This window comes from Scatophagus argus, chromosome 5 (genome assembly GCF_020382885.2).
Source record: "Scatophagus argus isolate fScaArg1 chromosome 5, fScaArg1.pri, whole genome shotgun sequence".
NCBI lineage: Eukaryota > Metazoa > Chordata > Actinopteri > Scatophagidae > Scatophagus > Scatophagus argus.
In genome coordinates this window covers 2910349-2917231 of record NC_058497.1, presented here as the reverse complement: position 1 = coordinate 2917231, position 6883 = coordinate 2910349, and positions in this window count along the sequence as shown.

Genomic DNA, 6883 nt, shown 5'->3' with positions numbered 1-6883 from the left:
AAAGTGGGGAACTCTTGTTAATTTGATCAACTGGGAACAATTCTGTTCTGTTGGCAGTGCCAGGACATACAAGGCCGTCTGCTGCACCATGTGGATGACCTTGTGATTCGGTCGTGATTTATTATAACAGCAGAAAACGAAGGCTTTAAAGAAGCAGTAGGAGAGCAGCAGGTGTTGGGGGACACCAGTTTACGCTTGTCTTCAAGCATAAACTGTTTCTTAAAAGAGGTTTAAGTGTGTTATTGAAGATTCATTAAACAGATGACCAAGCATCATCACTCAAGACAGGTCAGGGTGAGGTCAGATGTATTTATGTATTTATTCCTGACCCCGGTACGTAAGGATTGTGTTGTGCAGCATTATGTGAACCATGGGTGCAACTGCATCTGCTCCAGGGTGGCATGCATCTTTGGGTTAAACTTGTCAAACATGCCTTCAATAAATCCTTGCAGTCTGAAAAAAGATAGGAAAGAACAAACAAAGATGAAGGTGGAAGCTGAAGTGTCCTACTGGAACATGGAAGGAAAAAATCTTTACACACGATAGAACCAAAGCTCAGGCGCTCTGTTGATGCCGGAACTGTTCAACCTTGAGATACTCTTAGCTTATTCAGCTCACTGATGAGTCGAGCTTTGGCGTGGAGGTGGACAAATTTGTGTATCCATCCAGCAGTTCATACAGCAGTGTGTCGGGCTGCCAGACTGTGGTGGGACCACCATGGTATCTGCCCTGTATGAAAAGCTTTGGAGGGGCATACGCAGAGGTTCCTACAGCACACAGGCAGAGGGAGACAGAAAGAAACAGAGCATGAAGAGCAAGATTTAAATGAAAGTCATGACGATGGAAATCAACTGGTCAAGTCAGACACCATACCAGAGAAGTGACTGCAAGGTTTCTTATTTATGAGGCAACATCAGCGACAGTTTCAACAAGGATATTTTCTGTTTGATGTAGCGATGGAGGACTCCCTGAGAATGAATTGTGAGGGCTGTCTCCACCAGCTGCTTCATGATGCTCTGAGACACACGGTGATAAAGACAAACAGACGGGTTACAGTGGAGGGAAGTAGAGCAGGCATTGCAGCTTTAGCAGAAAAATGTCACTCAGAGTCCAGTTCAGAGTATTCATAATTTAAAGAATAAATATCACATTAAAATCATCACATTATCACATTAAAATAAAATCACATTATAAACATTATTAAAGGTAAACTATTAGAAAGTGATTTGTTTACTGATTCGTTTATTTATTTACTTTTTGCTTTGGTCTGGTTTGACATAGAAAAAAGCTGATGATGTGACAGCACTGAAACTCACAAAATTCAAATTGGTGAAATTTTTTAAAAGTTACTTGTTGCAGCTTTAGGGGAACAGCATACACTGACACAGAAACATGCTTACATACCTTAGCCTGGCCTTCCTCCAGGGGACCATTACTGTTATCCAGGTAGTTCAACAGGTCCACAGAGGGGACTGGTCTCTCCATGACCAGGAGAACCTCTTGATCCAGATGGAACCAGTCCAATAATGACACAGGCACATTTTTACCCTCAGACCGAGGTCCACCTGCCACTCTCAACATGAGCAGTGCCTCACTGGGGACCATGTACGTCTTCCCATTTAAGATCTGAAGGAAAAGGTATACAGAACAAAAAAGTATTTTAACAGAAGTGAAAAAAAATAAAAAATCATCAGTGAGTTTAACAGCTGATGTTGACACATCGAATCAAATCACTTACCACTGGTTGACTTTCTACATGTACCTTACGGATGTGTTTGATCGCCACCTACAGGACAGAATCAACAGTACTTATGTTAGTAAGGAGATTACTGACTTTATGTGTACATGTGATGTGACAATAAAAACGTAATACTTAGTGGTAAATTATCATTTTTTCTAGTACCAGCCTCCTTCTCCAAGCTTTTCAAGCTGCAGGTACTTGGCTTCAAAATCTGCAACACACACACACACAAGCACAGATTCAACAGGTTCAATCTCAAATTACAGTTTGCTTCAAATCCCAGCAGGAATATTTGGACATTTTAAAAAAACAGAATTGCATGCTTTCTTTCACAGGATTAGATACAAAGATCAATACCACTCTCACGTCTCTGTGGCAAATATGATGCTGCTGCCAGTAGCTGAGAGAAAGGGAGAAACAGTTAGTGTGGTACCGTCTACAGGAAATCCACCTACCAGCACCGCTCAAGCTCAAAACCAAAGAGTAAAACGTGCCATGTTTTAGTTGTCTTGGAGGGTTACTTGTTGAACGATCTCTTGACCAAGCAGGAGTGGTATACAGTATGTGCTCAGATACAAACAAGAGCACACACACTCACACACACTATCAGCTTACCTCTGTTGATTTTGACTGGAGGTTGAGGGGCAGCTGGAGCTTGAGGAGAGGTCACAGCCCTCATCATCCTGGGAGTCTCTGCTGCTGGCATCCGCTCAGCATTTGCCTCCTTCTTTCTTTCAGTCTCCACTGACACCTTGGTGGGTTTACTGTGGGTGTTGGTGTCAGTTTTTCCACTCCTCTGCTTCTTTCCCTTGGGGGCCTCTGTTGTGGTGCTGGACTTTCTTTTGGTGCCATTGGCCACCACAGCCTCCAGTGCCAGCTCAGGTGGTTTGATGACACTCCTCTGCCTTTTTCTGGGTGACTCGAGCTTTATGCAGGAATTTCTTTTGTTTCCGGTCACCCTGCTGTTCTCCGCACTTTAAGAAAGTGAATTGCAAGTCTGTGACAGGACAAACACTGATCTCCTGCATGAAAGTCAGATGTTCTACTTGCCTACAGACCGTGACCTAGCTATAACAGGTAAGGGTCCAGACATCTGTCTGTGAGACAAGGAAGAATAAGGTAGGTTGCTACAGCAGAATTAACGATGAAGAAATCTGAACTTGTTTAAGGAAGTAAAAAAATGGACAAAATGACTTTATAAGAATTTTTCCCCAGGACTTCATACCAAAATTGTTCTCAAAGGCCATAGAATGAGGAGTTTTTAACTTTTTCACAACCATGTCGCTTTGTAAATGTGCCATAGTTTGAGAAAATAAGTCAGTGTGAATAATGTGAACTTGTGCTGAATGCTGAATGAGTGCTGATATGCTGCTGAGTGCAAATGTGTTTGTCTCCTTCTGTGTGTTTCCGGTCCTTGACGCTTCTTTGAGTAGACTGTGATGAGCAAAGTTCCATTCCATGACATCGCAAGTCGTTAAAGGCTGAAACAATCATAATGAAAACAAAGAGCACAGTGTGATGCACCACAGTCACTTTGCTATGATGAAGATCAGTGTTGCTCAAAACTTTGCTCTGTGAGATGCACTTGTGTATTTCATGTTTTGGTCTATAGTCAAAGTGAACCAAAGACACTTTCCTTTTCAGTTATGCACTGTAAATCCTTTTATACACAGAAACTATGAAATAATAACTGACCACCTAAAACAAAGACATGACTTTGCTTTGTATGCTTTAATCAATTGATTGTTGTTTCAGTTCACAATAATACAGCTGTTTGCCAGGACAACTCTTAAACATTGTTATTTAAATTCATAATCTGGTAACATTTTGAGAAAAGTTTTGCACAGTAGTTCACTATTATGCTAGCCTTACCAGCTTTTCTGTTGTTTTGCCTAAAGGACTTCAGATTCAGATGGTTTAATTCATGTACTAACAAAGAAAAATATGTTAAACATGAACAGTTTACGACAGATGTACATGAAAGGGAACCCCAAAGAAGCAAGAGTGCTTATAGATAAGTTTCCCAAACAGCCGACAACATCCTCACCCACATCCGCCCCTCTACTCCCCCCCAACAACATACCTACAAATTCATCACCACCCACTGGTACTTACACACAGTCATCAACATACTCTACACACAAGCACCCTCACAAGTATCCTCACAAACACACATAGGTATACGTACACACACACACTCAGACAGCATCGTTTCCAAAATATGCATGATTCTGACAGAGTTTATATTATAGATAACATTTTTTTAAGGCAGAAAAAGAGTGTGAAAATGTAATGAACCCATCAAGCTCATTCCAAATCTGCAGACCCCTGCATACATTTTACACAGTTTACACTTTTTCCCCAATATGATTTTTTTTTCCTGGTGTTGTGAGTGTGCAGGGGATGGGAGATTGGGATTGAGCTCACATAAGCGTTTATTGAGTTGGTTGATAACCTGATACATAATACAGGCATTGTGATCGATGCTGAAATCAGGAAGCCTCAGGAGATCAAGGGAGGGAGCAGTCAAAGCTGACCATGTAAATGCACGAATGATTTTCTTTTGTAAAGAGTGTAGTTTGATGAGATGAAAAATCTGCAAAATCTGAAAAAAATTTATAGCATTTTCAAGTTGTTGGCCAATAAGTCAAAAAGTTAATTTCAGACACTGGGAGGTTCTATTATATGGATCTTGAGATGCAAGATTAAGACCAAGATGCAAGGAACACCCAATCATGCTAGCTTACTGGGAAAAGGGCTAAATATCATTTCTGAGTTAAGGAGTCAGATCAGCTCAACCGATTTATGCTACACCTTCGATCATGACCAGATCGGAGAAGTTGAAGGGACTACATTTCATCACCTGCTTGAAAGAATTCAAGAGGGTTGTTTGGGAAAATATCACTGTTCTGCTTGACCATCATGTTATCTCCACAACCCAGACAAACAAGATATAATAATGTCTGCAAAGCCAAAAAAAAAAGCATCAGTTGGGTGTGATGGCCAAATGTCTTCTGTATTGCAGTGATACTCAAAGCTGAGGAGTTTAGGTCCATCGTCTAGGATTTTGTTACATAAGGCAGTGAGGCTGCAGACTGGAACAAGCTGAACACCCCTCACCTTATCCTCTCCTACAGCTGTCAATAATAATGCAAAAAAAGATGAAAGGCCCTCTTTAGAGCCACTGATTTGTTTGTTCTGTGCTGCTACAGAAGTGCCTCCTCTTATATTTACAGTATGTACACACTGGCTTTCGACGCAACATTACCAAATGTGTTTGTTGGAACAGATTTAGATTTTTGTCTGAAAAGTGCATAACTTGTTTGCTTCTATTTACCTTAACACTTTACTTACTATTTTTGGTTACTGACATGTTCATCTCCAAGAAGAAAGCAGTGATGTAAGCACAGAGTCACTTCATCAGAGACACCACATTGTAGAGAAGAAGCATCAGCTAAAATAAGTATAAGTAAGTATATTCATTTCATAATTACGTAGAGTCAGTAAAATACTTACATGAGTATGTAAGTAGAAATGAAGAGACATAATGAGGCTTAATTCCTTTATGGAGTTAAGACCATTAAACTGAACCATGATTTCGTTATTCCATGATTGATGAAATGAATTGTCACAAAAAGTACAAATCTCACCGTGCGTGGGACTAAATACATTGCAATGAGTGTTTTTGCTGAGAAACATGACCATAACTCCATGATGTGGAGCGCAGGAAGAACTTTCCAAATTCATCTCCATCTGTTGCCTAAGCTCAGTAATGAGCATTGCAGTTATAATGTCGACTGTCTTAACATAAAAACTATGACATTGTCAGGACTGTGTACTTTTTTCTATTGTTTTTCTTGTATTCCTCTCCTCCCCCTTCCCTTTTCCTGTGTGTGTGTGTGAGTGTGTGGGTTAGCCAATCCAGAGAGGAGCTTGGCAGGGCGGACCTACTTAACTGCTACCTACTCACCTGTGCACCTTTGGTACATGCCCTCTAATCAATTGCAACCTCTCCTCTGGATTTATAAGGACCAGCTCTTTCATTCCACCTTTGCCAGATTGTACTGACTACTTAGAGGTATTCACGTCAGGCCTACTCCCTGCTTTCCAGTGCTTTTTCTTGTGGAAGCTTTGAACTAGCTTTTGTTTCTTATTCTCAAGTTCATCTCCTTGCCTCTGAGGGGGGGACAAGGGGGACTACAAAATATATAAAATAAAATAATACTCACATCATGCATTTATTAGCACTATAACCTCAAAGATCTGGAGCCTATCCCAGCTGACTAGGGGCGAGAGGCGGGGTTCACCCTGGACTGGTCGCCAGTCAATCGCAGGGCTGACACACAAAGACAGACAACCACACACTCTCACACTCACACCTAGGGGCAATTTAGAGTAGCCAATTAACCTAATGTGCATGTTTTTGGTATTGTGGGAGGAAGCCAGAGTACCCGGCGAAAACCCATGCCGAACACGCAAACTCCACATCCTGCCCAGACCGGGATTCGAACCTGTTAACCACTGCACCACGTGCCGCCCTCCAGCAAGAACATTCAAGAGTTATTCAGTCTTGATTCAGAGTAATCAAAGTAAGCAAGTTTTTGTCTGGGTCTTTTATTTTTTGGAGAGGGGTTAATATTTGACCTGGTGCTGCACTTTGACAGTGTTAAGAACAAATGAACAAAAACAATGTTTGAGAATACCCAATTGCAAGACTTTTTTCATCCAGTTGAAATCTCAGATGTGACTGTGAAGTGCCCCAGCATCCCTGTCTGACACCAGGTGTGTTCACTGAATTCCTCTCCTCTGGCAAACAAGATAGACGGTCAGAGAAGGATAAGGGACAAGAGAGGGAGGGAGCGACAGAATGTGTGGTGTCTGTACATTTTATGTTGTGTATATTTCAAGTGTGAACATGTCAGGCACACGGTTAGGAGTAGATTCAGTCTCTGAGATATGCGGCCCTCGTGACGAGTCGTGGCTTGTTGCCATATTTGTCACATCTGTAAAGACTCTGAAGAATTCAACAGTCTCTCCAACTTCCACAGAATATGTCAGAGGAGGCTGAACCTGAAACACACATGGAAACATTACACACACGCAGGGAGGGAGATATCTCAACAATTTGATGTTTCTACTCAA